The 16714-nt window shown below is 42.2% G+C and overlaps 1 protein-coding gene across 3 annotated transcripts in view; it reads right to left on the reverse strand.

Annotated features, from left to right (window-relative positions):
* keap1a (kelch-like ECH-associated protein 1a) overlaps positions 1 to 16714 on the reverse strand; it is a 37060-nt gene that overhangs the window by 18646 nt on the left and 1700 nt on the right. Inside the window, exon 1 of one of the 3 annotated variants that reach the window (XM_080414650.1) lies at positions 5569 to 5866. The exons of 1 other annotated variant lie outside the window; for it this stretch is intronic. The gene's annotated coding sequence lies outside the window, so the exon portion shown is untranslated. Of the gene's footprint in view, positions 1 to 4813; positions 4982 to 5568; positions 5867 to 16714 lie in introns of those variants that run through there. One more of the 3 variants, XM_080414651.1, reaches the window with a different exon arrangement.

The following is a 16714-nucleotide window of genomic DNA, read 5'->3' on the forward strand; positions in this document are numbered from 1 at the left end:
AGCTTCTGCTAAATGCATAAAATGTAAATTGTAATAAATTAGTAATATGATGTTAAACCCATTTGTTTCCAGTTCAGTTTCAAAATCGAAATTGGAAGTCTTCCTAAGAAGGCCCCTATATTCAGTCTTGAAAAAAGAGGTATATTACTTTAATTGTAGTTTACATTTTAAATTAATTGAAACTGAGTTGACCTCAAAGTTGTTTTCCAATGTGTGCACGTATGTTTCTCTTCTGAAATCACCATGCAATGAAAATGGCATGCCCACTTTTGCTCAACTGAGTACACTGATTTGATTTTGCCTATGGCCTTAGAGCACCAGAGTCTGTTATGACACATGGAGGAGCCTTCCAGACAAAATGTGATGCCTCAGAAATGAATCCATTATGTTTTCTTTTTTTCTTAAACTGATTTATTTTTTGTGTTTCCATATACAAATGGTACATTCTCTGACACACAAACCTATGTCATGACAATGACACAGCATGAAATGGATATAAAACTAAATCTCAATATTGCCTGACTTGAGTATCAGCTTTAATCACTGCAAAAATAAACAGCTGATATATTTGTTTAAAAGCTTGAATTGTCTGAACCCCCCCCCCCAACAACATAAACTTGCCTATTGATTGTTACATCAAATCCATTAGATCCAGCCAAAGCCCTAGCTCATTCTTCTAATAGCCAACTGAAACAAACACAAGCCTTATAGCAGTTACACTCCCAGTGTGAGTCATAGGAGAATGACTGTGAGCGTGCAGCCTGAGAGCAACAGGCTGATAAACAAAAACATACTGTCTAACTAAAGCCTAATTTATAGTCCATAGTATCACTTAAAATCACATATACAGTACTTGGTTGATAAATATTTTTGCCAAAGTAGCCAATCTACAAGCTCATAACGCGTCACAATGTGGCGCTTTGTGAGCTTGTACATCTGAGATTTTCGCAGGATATTCACCCCAAAATAGCGACGCTAGGGTTCATGATGTGGCTAAGCTCCATTCACTTCAAATGGCTCCCTTCTGCTCTTTGAAGTAATATTAAAAACAACTTCCTACGTACTCGAGATTTATGATGTCACGTTATGCTCCAGTCTCCTTCAAGCCCATCTCAGTCATGTGCGGAAGCTGTCTGATCTGCCAACTTGACTAAAGAAAGAACATCTAAAGACAGAAGGCCGTCACGTGATGAGACGAGTCACTGTCTATAAGCACAAGTATTTCTGTATCCTACAAACACCCACTCGACATTCCAAAGTCTATCACTTGCTGCAATAACTGAAGCAGAACAAATGAAGTTATGATGAGGAGGTCAGGGGAATGTTGTGTCTTCCTCAAGGCTACTACATTGGCTTTGAACTACAGTACACAATATTGAGCTGTAAATTGACTCAATGGGAGATGTTGAAGTGTAAATGCCATATGTACCAGACAAAGAGAAAGAAGGCAGACATGAAGTATAGAGAGAGAAACAGTCCATCACTTAGGACACTAGAGCCCTGATATGGATAGACCTGGTATGAAATGGTACTGTATATCATGCATGAATTAATTTGTTTTGTGTTATGAGAGAGAGGGAGAGGGAGAGGGAGAGAGAGAGAGAATAAAATACAGAATGAGAGGGCAGCAGGCGAAGATAGATTATCTACAATCTTGTAGATTGGTTATTTTTGGTGTGTGACACTATTGTAAAACGAAGTATAAATCAGGTTTAAGAGCAGGAGGGTAGAAGAGATGGGGGAAAGATTGAGTGAAAAAGAGAGGGATGAATTAAAGAGAGGACAGCAAAAGCACCTGATATGAGACAGAGAGATGAGTGAAGTGAGTCGCTGCTTGACAGAGGGAGATTTTGGAGAGAAATATATATATATATATATATATATATATATATCACACACACACACACACACACACACACACACACACACACACACACACACACATACGTGTATGTATCTAGATCAAATCTACAAAGAGAATGAGAGAGAGGGGGGAGGGAAAGAGAGTTGCTAATACAGTAGAGCCACTCAGTTTTCCATAAAGAGCCATTGTGTTTGCCCCGTGCTACTCTCACTGACCAGGCTTTATGGGGGTTAACAGCAAATAACCACCTAAACATTTCACGGGGATAGAGACTACAACACTCTGTGACACTGGTTATTATATGGATATGAATTACATATTTATTTCACACACACACACACACACACACACACACACACACACACACACACACACACACACACACACACATATATACACACACACATGTACACATATACTATATATATGTATGAAATATATAAAGAAATAAATATATATATACTGTATATATAACGTACAGTGTGTATATCCTTTCTATATACAGTACATACATACTGTACTGCACAGAAGAAATCTGGTGTTAATTTAACTCTGCGTGTGTAAAAATCGAACTTTTACTGAGATCTGAAATAAACTGAGACCAGGCCTGTCAATCTTTAGCCAGACAATGGCAATTAACCTCTGCGAAGAACACAATTGGCATATCAATTTTAGGCAATATAAAGGGCATATAACGGAATGGCTATATCTGGCAATTTAACATCCTGCTTCCCTACAGTCTACAGGCGCCTGCATGCATTTTGTTTTGATATTTTCATTACGTCATTTTAAGGAATGAGGTAGGCTAAATAAACATTATATTTTTGAAATCCTAATTTTGGTAATGATATAAATGAGATTTGGCCTTTGTTCACACAGTAATTCAGCAACGATCAGCGTATAACTCAAAATAACCCACACATGTCGGCATCATGTTCACATTTGTTTTGAATCATAAAGGTCTATGACGATGTTCTGGGAACCAACATGCACGTGCACGTGTGTGTGAAGTTCGTTATTACACACAGATCTGAATGACCCATACACCATTCAGCCTAAAGCAGTGGTTCTCAAACTTTTTCATGTCAAGGACCCCCAAATTGATGCGCATTTGGGCCCCGGACCCCCATCTGAAAATATTTTGTCCCAGTGACCCCCAGAAGAGAGGATTTGTGTAAAAAATAACAAGAATACAAATTATTCAAAGTTTTCCAATACTTTCAAGATTTTTAAGAAATGTTCAAAAATAGCTGATGTACAAGCTCGCAGCGCAGCATGAAGTGACGCGCTGTGAGCTTGTATATGATATCTGCAATGTTTTTAATGGCCAACGTATAAAATATGGATGAAGATGTTAAAATTATTGTGATACTCAGATGCTGTATTAACACATTTTGCTGGGGACCCCCTGGAACCCCCCCAAGGACCCCTGGGGGTCCCCGGACCCCACTTTGAGAAGCACTGGCCTAAGGGGCAAGTTAACCATTTACTAACGTTCTGCTGTGTGAGATTGAAGAACACAGTCTGACCTGTCAACCTGGCACTATTAACCCCGGCCTAATACTATAGGCTCAGGTTTGCACAATAAAATCGTCAGTCATTTATTTAAATCTTAGAGTGTAGGCTACAAATGTTGGTTATTTGTACACTCTCAGATTTACAAATGATAAATTCAAACAGAGGTTTTACTGAGCACTTAAAGAGTGAGTGAGACTAAAATTCAGATCATCTTGTTAAGGTGATATTATATCTATATATTATCTGATATTATCTGTGTGGTAACTGCTGAGTTGTAATTACTATGCATCTTCTGAATTAACCAATAACTGCACCCACAACAATTGTTATGCCAAGTGAGCTTTAAACTCCCTGCTGCACAGCTGATCAAGGTCAAAGTGCACCGAAGTGAAGACACAAGTGTTTTTCTTTTCTTTTTTTTAATTTATTTCTCGAGAAGAAATTTAAGATCTCATAAGCCAACAGCCCACAACTCACCCAGACTAATATAGGAGTTACAACTATGGTGGTTTGTAGCTTATTTTCAAAATCATTTTTGAAAATAGGCCTATTACAATAAATCAGGAAGCACAAAAGCACAACATTAATTAATTATCAGAAGATTACAAATTGCAAAATAACATTTTCAGGCTGGATCCTATATTCTTTCACGATTATTAACCTCAAAAACATTTTTGCCATTAAACAGTGGCTCAGATAGATCAGAAACAATTGAACCAATGCGATATAGGCTAGTGTAGTCTAAATCCACCCTTCCTCACTGAATAAAAGAAAATCGATATATTATTTCTTGTTATGGCGTCGAGACACAAAAGATTTGCAGCTCTTCTTGGTAGCTCCAACCTATCAAAAAAAGGTGGAAAAGATTGTACGGTATAGACAGCCTATTGACGCTGTGCAAAATAAACACATGACAGACCAAAGTCCCTACGCCAAATTAATGCTCTGGTGGGAAATGTGCAACTCAAGTTTCAATTCCTTAAAAAAAAAAAAAAAAAATAATAATAATAAAAAAAATGTCCCAGGAACCCCCAGAAGAGAAGATTTGTGTAAAAAAAAAAGAATAAAAATTCTTCAAAATGTTCCAATACTTTATTATGTTCAAAAATTGCAGATGTACAAGCTCGCAGCGCTGCACGAAGTGACGCACTGCGAGCTTGTATATCTGCTATTTTTTAAATGGCCAACGAATCAAATATGGATAAAGACAAGAGGTTAAAAATGATTGTGACGCTCAAATGCCTATTAACACATTTTGCGGGTGAGACCCCCCGGAACCGCCCCCCCCCCCCCCTCCCCCCTCCCCAAGGACCAGTGGGGGTCCCCGGACCCCGGAAGAAAAAAAAGAAGAGAAAAAAGTAGGCGCGTTCACCAAGCACGCTCAAACTCTATGCAATAATGCCATCGCGTTTATAATGCCGATTGACTCACCTGAATGAACCATTGAAAGAAACGCAGTCAGAGAGCTTGAATGGAAGCGGTGTGTGCAGAGTATCGTGTGCTATCTATGACGATTCAGAATTGCAGGAGTGAGTGAATGTCGCCTATGAAATCAATCTGGGACTGACACTTTGCGCATGGTTGTCCGATGACGCAATCGACATAATCTAAAGTGATATCTTGTCCGCTCTCAGGCATTAGGTTACATACTGTCTGTCACAGTCCAGTCCACAGAGAAAACTAATCACAAGATCCGTTCCACGTTTTGCACCGAGGCTATCTCAGAGTATTCCGACCAGCGTTGCCAGATGTTGTGAGAGAAACAAGCAACCAGGTCTATGAAAACAAGCCCAAAAGGAAAATCGAGCCATTCGCCCTCTAAACATGATGCATTTGAAAATAGCCGATCTACAAGCTCACAACGCGTCGCGACTCGCGATGCGACGCATTGTGAGCTTGTAGATCTGCTATTTAAAAAAACAAGAAATCTTAAAGAAAAATTGTAAAAATGTGGAATATTTTTCAAACATTTAACAACACAAATATTGTATGGCTGGGGGTCCCTGGCACAAAATATTTTCAGATGGGGGTACGCGGAGAAAGGCATATTGAATTGGGGGTCCTTGACTTGAAAATGTTTGAGAAACACTGGTTTAAACAACATTAGGAAACAAGAAGCCCAAATAAGCAACTACTGTACACTTAGAAACAAGCCCAAACCAATACAATATTTACAAGCAACTTACCAGGAAAACAAGCCCAAAGTCGCTTTAATAAGGGGGACATGGCAACACTGATTCCGACTGAAGTGCAGGTCAATGAAGACCGTGCGAGCGAAGCTGCGCGCTTTTCTTGCGTGTCTCGGGTGATTTTCACACACCAACCAGCTACTGGAGAAATTCTACATCAACATACATGACTCCGCAACTCTGTAATCCTGTGTGTGTGCTGAAAATAAGCTTTCAGAGGGACAAACAAGACAGGCGCTCAACTCAACATTCCTCCAACGCAAAGTGAACCGTCCAGACAGGCCAGTGTGGAACACACTCACACTCACGTTATTTAATGTGTCTGTCTGTGAGAACTGCAACATGCGTCCTCCATGATAAATCAACCGCAGAGAGAAGAGACCTTGACAGTTCTGCTTCTGGTTAAGTTTCATTCGAGAATTATGGGGAAAATATATAGTTGCGGGCGGGATGCCAGAAGGTAACCGGAAGACTCGCCCCAAAACACGCTCACCCCCATTCTTTTTCGCGGACCGCTCGCCCCCAGCGGTTCTTGTATTCTTGTATTTGTTTTTACTGAGGATAAGGTTAAAAATAAGTCTAGGGTTAGTTAGGCATAGTTTTACTGAGGTTACGTGTAGGAATAAGGTTAGGTTAATTTAGGCATGGTTTCACTGAGGTTAAGTTTAGGAATAAGGTAAGGTTTTGTAACCATTTTCCCCCTAAGATTGCATTGGGAAAACATGCCACAGGCTGACTAAATAAGCGATTTAAACGCTGGTTTCAACCCGTCAGTTAGATTTTCTTTTCCGCTAAAAGTTAAAACATCTGAGAGCAGGGCAAAATACCTTTACTTTTTGGATACGATGTGCGGTAAAGGGTAAGAATCATGCATAGTGAGAGATATTCGCCGATGTCACCCCCACAGGCACCGAGCTGTGTGGAACCTCATCTCGGAGCTATGTAGCGGAGGGAGAGGTTTCGATTGGAGCTAGGTTTAGGCAGTGGCGCGGGAAGGGGGGGGGCTATGGGGGCTGCAGCCCCCCTGGTGATGGGAGCAGCCCCCCTGGTGATGGGAAGAAAAAAAAAAAAAGAAAAAAAGTTTTATTTTATTTTTTATAATATATATATATTTTATGGATCATAGCAGTCTGTTACGGTCATGGATGAACTTCAACCTGGTGTTTACACTGTCTTTCTGCCTTTTTGTGTGGGGAAAAACACAGAAAACCCCCAAAAAAATCGCGCGGTCCCCCCCGACGCACAGCCCCCCTAGGTATTAAGGACTTCCCGTGCGCCTGGGTTTAGGCATATACTTTACTGAGGTTACGTTTAGGAATAAGGTTAGGTTTAGGCTAGCCCTGAAACATGACTGTCATACGCTTGTATACAAGCGTCATGTGAACCATGGATAGGTTTAGGCATAAATTATAATTTACTGAGGTTACGTTCGGTTTAGGAATACCAGGTGGCGACCGTTCCGAGGTAGCCGGATTTGCCCCGGGGTGACTGTGTTTTGGGGCGAGTGTTTTGGTATTCTGCCAGACCTGCCCGTTTCCTTATTCTAAACTGATGAATCACCATGCATGCAGTTGGCACTTGGCAGCATGCAACAGTTTCCTTTCAATTGTCTGGGATGGTCTGTCATTCATAACATAACTTTATTTCTGTACAGTCGCTCAGACCTATTTGTCTATGTTCCAACATCCGTTTCAGTTATTCTAAATATTTACTTGACGTGTCGATGTGACATGTATGGAACTGCACCTTTGTTTGCAATCCAGAAATGTTGCAATTAATACCTAGCAATTGTTTCATTCTTCAGTGGGTGGGGACCAAGTTTGCTGCATCAGGATATTAGGGAAGTATAGGCCATTTCAAATTCTTTCCTGTGATTGTTTTAACGGCCTGGCTGGCAGACATTGTGTTATTATTCCACAGTGTAAGTGGCCAACCGCGCCCACCTGTTCTCCAAACAGATTGCAACAAATGTAGGATGATTTGCAATTGGTTTGGTTGCATCATTGGCAGCCCACTACTAGGGCAGTAGGGCATCAGCTGCCCTGGCATACCAAATAGGGTTGAAGCCTTGTGAGCAGAATTAGCAGCAACAAAAGCCCATGCACATGTTAAATATGTTGGTTAAACCTCTATTATGAAAAAATAAGAAAAAGTGAAAAAAAGTGAATAGACCCCCTAACAGACGACGTCACACTGGTTGCAATTGAAATTTCCCAGAAGGCTACTGAGTGAATAGCCAAGAATGAATATGAGTAGCTTTAATCTTAGTTCGACTTTCTAATTCTAGAGAACGAGGATCTTTAGCCTAATTTATACATTATCGTACCACCACGTCGCTCGCTGAAAATAACATTCAACTCAAGTTGTTTTAGGCGAGATATAAAACTAGGCTTTAGTATCATGTGATTCAGAAGAGATGAATGATCTATCATGTGACCAGCTATGAAAGTGTGAGAAAGAATGGAATTTGTGTGTGTGTGTGTGTGTGTGTGTGTGTGTGTGTGTGTGTGTGTGTGTGTGTGTGTGTGTGTGTGTGTGTGTGTGTGTGTGTGTGTGGGTGTGTGTGTGTGTGTGTGTGTGTGAGATGAAGGTAGGAAAAATAATAAAGGTGATTACAGAAATCTGACCATAAAATGGCTTTGCTTTTGGTGGACAGAATTTCACGACTAGTGTTTGTAATGGTTAGTGATGACATCTGTGTGCATGCATGTGTGTGTGTGTGTGTGTGTGTGTGTGTGTGTGTGTGTGTGTGTGTGTGTGTGTGTGTGTGCGTGCGTGCGTGGTGCGTGCGTGCGTGCGTGCGTGCGTGCGTGCGTGCGTGCGTGCGTGCGTGCGTGCGTGCGTGCGTGCGTGCGTGCGGTGCGTGTGTGTGTGTGTGTTTCAAGGACTTGCAGTGATTTGAACAACTTTGCAAGTTCAGCTTTGTCAGCGCAAGTGGGATGACAAGCAAAAAAGTCTCACCGATATCAGTTACTAGAAAAACATCAATCATTTAGTGTAATATAAAGCTAATCTCAATGTGAAAAGATAGCTGATTGCAAAGCACAACAGAATGTGAGGTAATTCCCAGAGCCAAACACACTAGGACGATCACGTACGACTGTCATGGGATTTATTCAGATTCACACAATGCTCTGAGGTAAGCATTGATTATTGTCAGCGTACATTTGCTATTTTGTTAACCCACTTTTCATTGCACTGTTTATAGTGTCTCTTTATCATTCAATTCCCAGAGCACGGACCGCTGTGTACAGAGTGTGTGTTTGCACTTCGTGCCCAGGTATTATGCTAAGTCTATTCACTGCAAGGAGGAAGTTGTAAAGCAAACCCCTACAGCACGATGACACAGCACAACGCTGGATGCAGCTCAACAGTATCGGGCCACTTACTCTGTCCTCTGCTATTTGCACTATTGGTTGCTAATTTATTAATCCTTTTACTACATGAATGTACATTCTGTATATCTTTGGTTACTTATTTATTCATCCATTATATTCTATATCAGGCCTGGAATCTTACCATTTTAGGGGCAAGGCCACTTCTTTGCTGTTGTCAGTTTTTGGACAGGCACATCAGCCAAATGCCACGGCAGGGCAGCAAGGTCATCAAATAAAACATGACTTCATACAAGATTCTGTACATTCATGTGGCAGAGTCTATATATTGTGTTCTGGCCACCCAGAAATGCTACCCTTTTCTACATAGTTTTGTTATTCTCATGCCTTATGGTACTAGTCAGATGGAAAGTGGGGTCCACGCGCATAGGGTGGATTTGTTTCCGCCACCTGGTATATTTGTCTTTTTACTAAATACTTGTTGATAGTTTTCTTGCCGACTATTTTCTCATACTCCTTGGAATGTGCATTTAAAGATTCTGCCTGGTACCAGGCTGAAATAAGGTTGTGTGCGCGTGTCCGCGCGCGCGTGTGTGTGTGTGTGTCATGTTGTCATTGTGGAAAACACACAGTATCACTATTACCATGTATCTTTGTGTCTGTTTTTTTGGCTATGAAGGCTTACTTTGTGGCTCCTAGAATCTCGACCTAGAGAGAACTTTCAACTATCAGGCTCCTCTTGGAGGCAGACAATGTCCAGGAGGCAGACACCGTTAGTTTAAGAGCAGGCTAGGCTTAAAACGTTCCTTCCATTTGGGGAACAACAGCACCATCATCATCCATAGTCTCTAATGTCGTCATAGCCAGTGCAGTGCCAGGTTTGATTACCTCGTTAACCATATGACATGACCTGCCTGGTGAAACATGTTCAACAACTCTTATGAACGTGTGGTGTGGTGAAGTAAGTAAGTATGTACATTGTATTTGTATATAACACTTCTGACAGAGAGAACTCACAAAGTGCTTTTCATTACATTACGGTCATTTAGCAGACGCTTTTATCCAAAGCGACTTACAATAAGGTCGCTTTACATACAACATACACGTTAATAAGAGTTGTTGAACATGTTTCACCAACCAGGTCATGTCATTTTTGCCGGACCCAGGGGGTCTGGCTTACATGAGGCTTTGTACTTGTTTTCTCCATACATGGGCATGGTCACTTTGTCCTTAGGCCCCAGCCATAAAAGTCTGTCCCCCTTTCGTCCATACATGGGCATGTTTTGTACCTGTTTTCTCCATACATGGGCAAAAAAATGGTTTTGGTCACTTTGTCCTTAGGCCCCAGCCATAAAAGTCTGTCCCCCTTTCGTCCATACATGGGCATAGACACAGGCTGACACGTCATGTGAAGTCTGGGTCTGGCAGAACCATGTCTCCTGGTCTTGTTTAATGAGGTAATCAAACGTGGCACTGCACTGGCTATGACGACATTAGAGATTATGGATGATGATGGTGCTGTTGTTCCCCAAATGGAAGGAAAGTTTTAAGTCTAGCCTGCTCTTAAACTGACTCCCGGACCAAACCAAGATGGTTCCAAAGGAGAGGAGCCTGATAGTTTAAAGTTCTCTCTTGGAGATTCTAGGACCCACAAAGTAAGCCTTTTTTGGGTTTGGGTAGGATATGTGTTAACATAGGGTTAAAAATGAACCCGTGGGACATTATTTTAGTCTGGTACATGGCAGAATCTTAAAAAACACACTTTAAGGATTAAGAAAATGCAGTTAGTAAGAGAAAATATTTAGAAAAAACTGAAATATATATGTGATCAGTTCGTCTCAGTTTTTTTTGTGCTGTTTTTGTCCTGTAGCCTAATAGAGTCAAGATGTGCTTGAATCTTAATAATAACCACTTTCATTAATTCCTTGGGTCCAAGTTGTATGGGATTTATTTATTTATTTATTTGTCTCTGGTTGTGTCCTTCAAAAGTTGTGGTCTTTTCTATTTCTTCCATTTTCAGGTTTGGGTTCGGGATGTGTGTAATAAAGGGTTAAAAATTAACCCCATGCGACATTATTTCAGCCTGTTACCTGGCAGAATCTTAAAATACACACTTCAAGGATGAAGAAAAACCAAGTGGCGGAAAAAAATCCACGCTATGCACGTGGACCCCACTTTCCATCTAGAGTCTAGATTATATTGCTTCTCCTCTTTCTATTTCTCTGTTCCTCTCGACCTCTCCTTTCCTCTCCTACTCTCCTGTCCTCTGCTCTCCTTTTCTCCTTTCCTATGCTCCCCAATTGCTCTCCCTGTCTCATCTCCCCTTCAGTTACACTAATTTGTAGTCTATCATACCCTTATGGACAACAAACAAACAGACAACAAATTCCTGTTATATATATGCACCTCATTACTTTGTTTACATTTATGTCAAGAATAGATCGGTGCACATCAGAGGACTCTACGTTTGACTGGTCCTTCCTATAGGCACCATTACAAATGAGACACAACCATGACTTTGATCTTTCACTCTCAGTCCTTTTCTTGGGTTTTCAGCTTTACATCAGCACATAAAATAGCTCAAGCCAGGCGTAACCGACTACAACAACAAAGTGCTCTAACTAAAACCCATTTTAATGTTTCAGTGTAAAAAAGATATAGCTGCCTGTATGATACTACAGTGTAGTTAAAATTCTGCTGGATTCTGATCAAGGCAAGCCGTGTGTTTTGTAGACACACTGCAAACATTTTATTGACCTTTTTGATGGTACAGTCACAGTGGTGAAGAGAGGACTTGTGGATCATGTGCTGTGAAAGTACTGCCCTCTCCTGGCGTGAAACGGAACCAGCATTTGTAAAAAATAAATAACACAATTTAGCTGATTTATTTTTTCTTTTACGGCTACAACCGAACACACCTTTAAGTTCCACCAGATAAACTGAAGAGCATGATCATCCCATTAATTGGCTTTTATGTCAACTATCAATCACACTTATATGACAAGTTTACCATTACGATTATTGTTTTTTAAATGCTTAATTATGGGTAAACTACTTTGCCAGCGTGAATATATGCCAGGGAGTTATAAAAGATAAAAGCAGGCCCCCGTCATCATTGCGCCAGATCAAATAAATGTTTTCTGACTATAGAGTCGTTATTCAACCATCAAAAATGGAAGATTCCACAGATGAGACCTTAATCCTCTCTTTCCCAATTTTATAGTGGTTGATGCCTTGGCTGGACGATGCCCACCACCAACAACACATTGGGTCCAGATGGGTGGAGGCAAGAGAGAGAAACAGAGTAAGGGAGTGAATGAAAGAGGGAGAGAAGGACGAGGGGGAGAGAGAGAGAAAAGAGGGAGAGGGTGAGAGAGGGCTCAGGAGGAGGAAAAGAAGAGAGCATGGTTGATGTACATCTGTCATGCATTATTGCGGCAAATGCCAGTGCTGCTATCCTGGCTTCAGAAACTATGTTGAAGACAGAGTGAGGAGGGGGTTGAAGCGTCCGCCTTAAATCACAATCTGATTCCTCCTGCTGCCTGGTTTTCTCCTTTTTAGTGACTTTATCAACACACAAACACCCATACACATTCCCCCTCTGCCTCTTTCTGTCTTCCTCACACATGCACGCACGCGTGCGTGGCGTGTACACACACACACACACACACACACACACACACACACACACACACACACACACACACACATACAATTTCTCCTTTCTCCCTATCTCTCTCTGACTCAGTCTTTCTTTCGTTGTCACTCTCTCTCTCTTTCACACGTGCACTCACGCACGCACGCACGCACGCACGCACACACACACACACACACACACACACACGCTCCATCTCACTGCCTTGCACAAATGAGCGCTTGGATATATATATACATACATGTAGACAGAAACGTACACACACACACACGCACGCACGCACGCACGCACGCACGCACGCACGCACGCACGCACGCACGCACGCACGCACGCACGCACGCACGCACGCACGCACGCACGCACGCACGCACGCACGCACGCACGCACGCACGCACGCACGCACGCACGCACGCACGCACGCACGCACGCACGCACGCACGCACGCACGCACGCACGCACGCACGCACGCACGCACGCACGCACGCACGCACGCACGCACGCACGCACGCACGCACGCACGCACGCACGCACGCACGCACGCACGCACGCACGCACGCACGCACGCACGCACGCACGCACGCACGCACGCACGCACGCACGCACGCACGCACGCACGCACGCACGCACGCACGCACGCACGCACGCACGCACGCACGCACGCACACACACACACACACACACACACACACACACACACACACACACACACACACACACACACACACACACACACACACACACACACACACACACACACACACAATCCCCCAATGAATTCCTCAGGAAGGAGGCAGCTCTCTTCATTCCTCTGGACACAACTTTTCCTTAACAAGGTACTGACGATCTTGACCTCCTCTTCAAACAAACCCTTCCCTCCAATCAGTGTGGATAGAGGAGCCGGAGCTCGACTGAGGCCTGTGGGTATTACAGAGGAAACGTTCTGATTCTCCTTGATTACTCTCCCTCTCTCTCACTCTCTCTCTCTCTCTCTGCATCTCAGCCTGCCTCCCTCCTCTCCCGCCCCTCCCTGTCTCTCTGTTCCTCCCATTTTGTCCCCCAAATGCAGTGGTGTAAAGTAACTAAGTACAATTTGAAATATTTTTTACTTTACCGGAGTATTTCTAATTTTCAGTACTTTTACTTCTACTCCACTACATCTTAGAGGCAAATATTGTACTTTTACTCCATTACAATTATTTAAAAACTATAGTTACTAGTTACTTTGTAGATTTTGATCATTATTACAAAACATACATTAACCACTTCAGCCCTACATACATTTTGGGCCATTTGAAAATAGACGATCTAAAGGCTCACAATGCGTCGTGAGCTTGTAGAGCTGCTATTTTCTTAAATACATTTTATACATTTGAAAACTTGTGAAATGGGACTTCCTGCATAATGAGTACTTTCTACTTTTGGTACTTTAAGTACATTTTGACACCAATACTTTTGTACTTTTACTCAAGTAAATTTTGAATTCCGGACTTTTACTTGTAACAGAGTATTTCTACATTGCAGTATTGCTACATTTACTTAAGTAAAAAATGTTAGTACTTTTTCCTTTGCCCAAATGTCTCTCTCTCTCTCTCTCTCTCTCTCTCTCTCTCTCTCTCTCTCTCTCTCTCTCTCTCTCCTTGCTAACTCTGTCTAGGCAGCCCCCATTTCCTAACATGTCCCATTTCTCTCTGTCAATCGGCTTCATCTCCCTCCTATGTTTTTTTTCTCCTCCTCTGCACATAGCGCTACTTTGCTCATTGTTCTCCATGCCTGTCTCCCTCCCTCTATCCTACTCTCTCTGATTGCCCCCTGGTTAACTCCTCAGAGCGCTGCTAAGGGTTCCGGCCTCTTCATGTGCGCCTCCCCCCCAGTCAGAACCCCCTCTAAGAACCACATTGGAATACACAGGGGGCAATTTGAACGGGGACGGAATTCTATTAGAAAAACACAACCCCCCAGGGTCAAAACATGGTAAAGCTTTTCCTCACAATAACCATAACTCTGTGTATTAATCTAAACTGATTGAAGGAAATAATATGTACACACGCAGTAATGTTGTTTTAGTAGGCCCCTTGAAAGTCACACCCTTATAATTAGGAAGTACTCTTGACAAATGGCATCAAGGACTTCTGGACTACTATTGAGGACTATTGCGCTGTTTATGTTCAGCTGTTTATGTTCAGATTATCTTTATTATAGGGCATGTTATAACAGTTGTTTTGAAAAGTGCTATGCAAATAAAACGAGACAGAGTCTAATAACGGATCTCTGTTGATTTACACTATACATTTTAAGTTTTAAAAGTTAAAAATTAATTATAAAACATGTGAGTTATGTCCTTGGCCTACTGGCAGCGTGCAGCTAATCGGTCCAGTCATTTGTAAGATTTGGGGTTTCTCTCCAAGTTGTCTCAAGACACTCTACATATACATAAAATGTAATTCATAAAATTTAATTCACACACCTCACACATATGTATTGTTCTTGCCCGCAGTTACAACGTTTCTGGTAACTTGAATTTGACACACTGTCTGATGCTCGCCATTGCTAGCTATTTGGCACATCATCAAACCCTTTACAATTCATGAATCAAAATGTAGAGATTATTGCTTATACAACACTTTTGGCTAGAAGAAGAATATTATTATCCTGGAAATCTCCAAAACCACCCTCTCACTCAATCTGGCTCAACGATGTGATGTATTTCTTAAGCTTGAAAAAAAGAAATCTCTCTTAGAGGAACCACTGAAGGCTTTTTCAAGGCATGGATACATTTAATTGAATATTTTAATAACCATATCTCTTAAAGAATAGAATGCTCTGTGTGTTTCAGGTGTAGTGGACAGTATGTCAGCCCCTGTCATGTCATAAAAACTTAAATTTATTATTATTATTATGCATAAAGTTATGAAATTACGAACCTTCCTATAGGTAAACAGTGGAATGAGGCAAAGGGAACATTCTGCAAAATGTTCGACAAACAGATTTGGTGTAGGAGGCCTAGTATAGACCGGTGGGGGTGGGGACTACACTATGAAGTACTGTAGGTGAGTTTAAGCAGAGATAACGTTGTTCCCAGGGAATGTTAGTAGATGTAGATTTTAGGTTCTGGCTACTGCATGGACTGAAGTCTCACAAAGCTGATGTAATGTGATTATATTGCATCGTATAATAACACCCCCCCTTGGCGTAAACTCATTCCCTAGTTGAAATATTCCTACTCCGCCACGTGAACCAGATCCTTCTCAGGTGGCGGACTGGATTGCGGTTTGAGCCCAGGCTGTGGTGGAGTGCTGAAAGTCAAGTTACCGCCATGGGTTCCACTCACCACCGAGACACATACATCCACTGGTGTCAGACATATGCCATTGGTTTACACCCAGCATGCATTCCCACATTGTGGTTGTAACTAAAGAGATTTAAGCCTATTGTTCCCCCATGACTGACATTATTACAGGGTGGAAACATCTTTTTCATCCCTCTACTACAGCATCTGCTCCGACCACACTGGAAAATCCTGAGGGTCAATTGGAACTCTGAGTGTAAAAATGAACAATCTTTATGCTTTCAGGGATAAATTAACACTCAGGATTTAGCAGCGCGCCCGCCCTCGCTGTCTCTTGCCATTTTCTCTCTCTTATTTTCTCGTCATCGCACTCACTTATTTTCCCACCCTCATCATCACTCACTGTACATTATGTGTGTGTGTGAGCTTGGGTAAGAATATGCACGCGTTAGAGTGACAAAAGAATGAATGTGCAAGCTTGTGCTTGATTATGTGTTTGGAAGAGTGTGTAAAATTATGTATGGTGTGTGTGCATGTGCTTGTGTGACACAACATTTTCACTGACAGGGTGAATGTGATGACGACCACCCATCACAGATCAACTATTCTAGCTATGACAGCCTGAACGGGCATCAGAGCAGCTAATGACCGGAAAGTGACACAATGTCCGAGCCCCGTCACAATTCTTTTCACATTTACTGGACATAGCTGCCGTGGTCTGAGCGGTAAGTGGGCGACGAACAAGGGCCCCCTCTGACGAGGCAGAAAGGGGGACATTGTAGGGGCAGTGTCTGCAGGGACCGGTAGGTTGACAACTATAACATTCATTCCCTCTCTGGCCCTGCTGATTCACCACTAACCCCCGAC

This window comes from Gymnoscopelus braueri (assembly GCF_963280865.1).
Source record: "Gymnoscopelus braueri genome assembly, chromosome: 19".
Lineage (NCBI taxonomy): Eukaryota > Metazoa > Chordata > Actinopteri > Myctophiformes > Myctophidae > Gymnoscopelus > Gymnoscopelus braueri.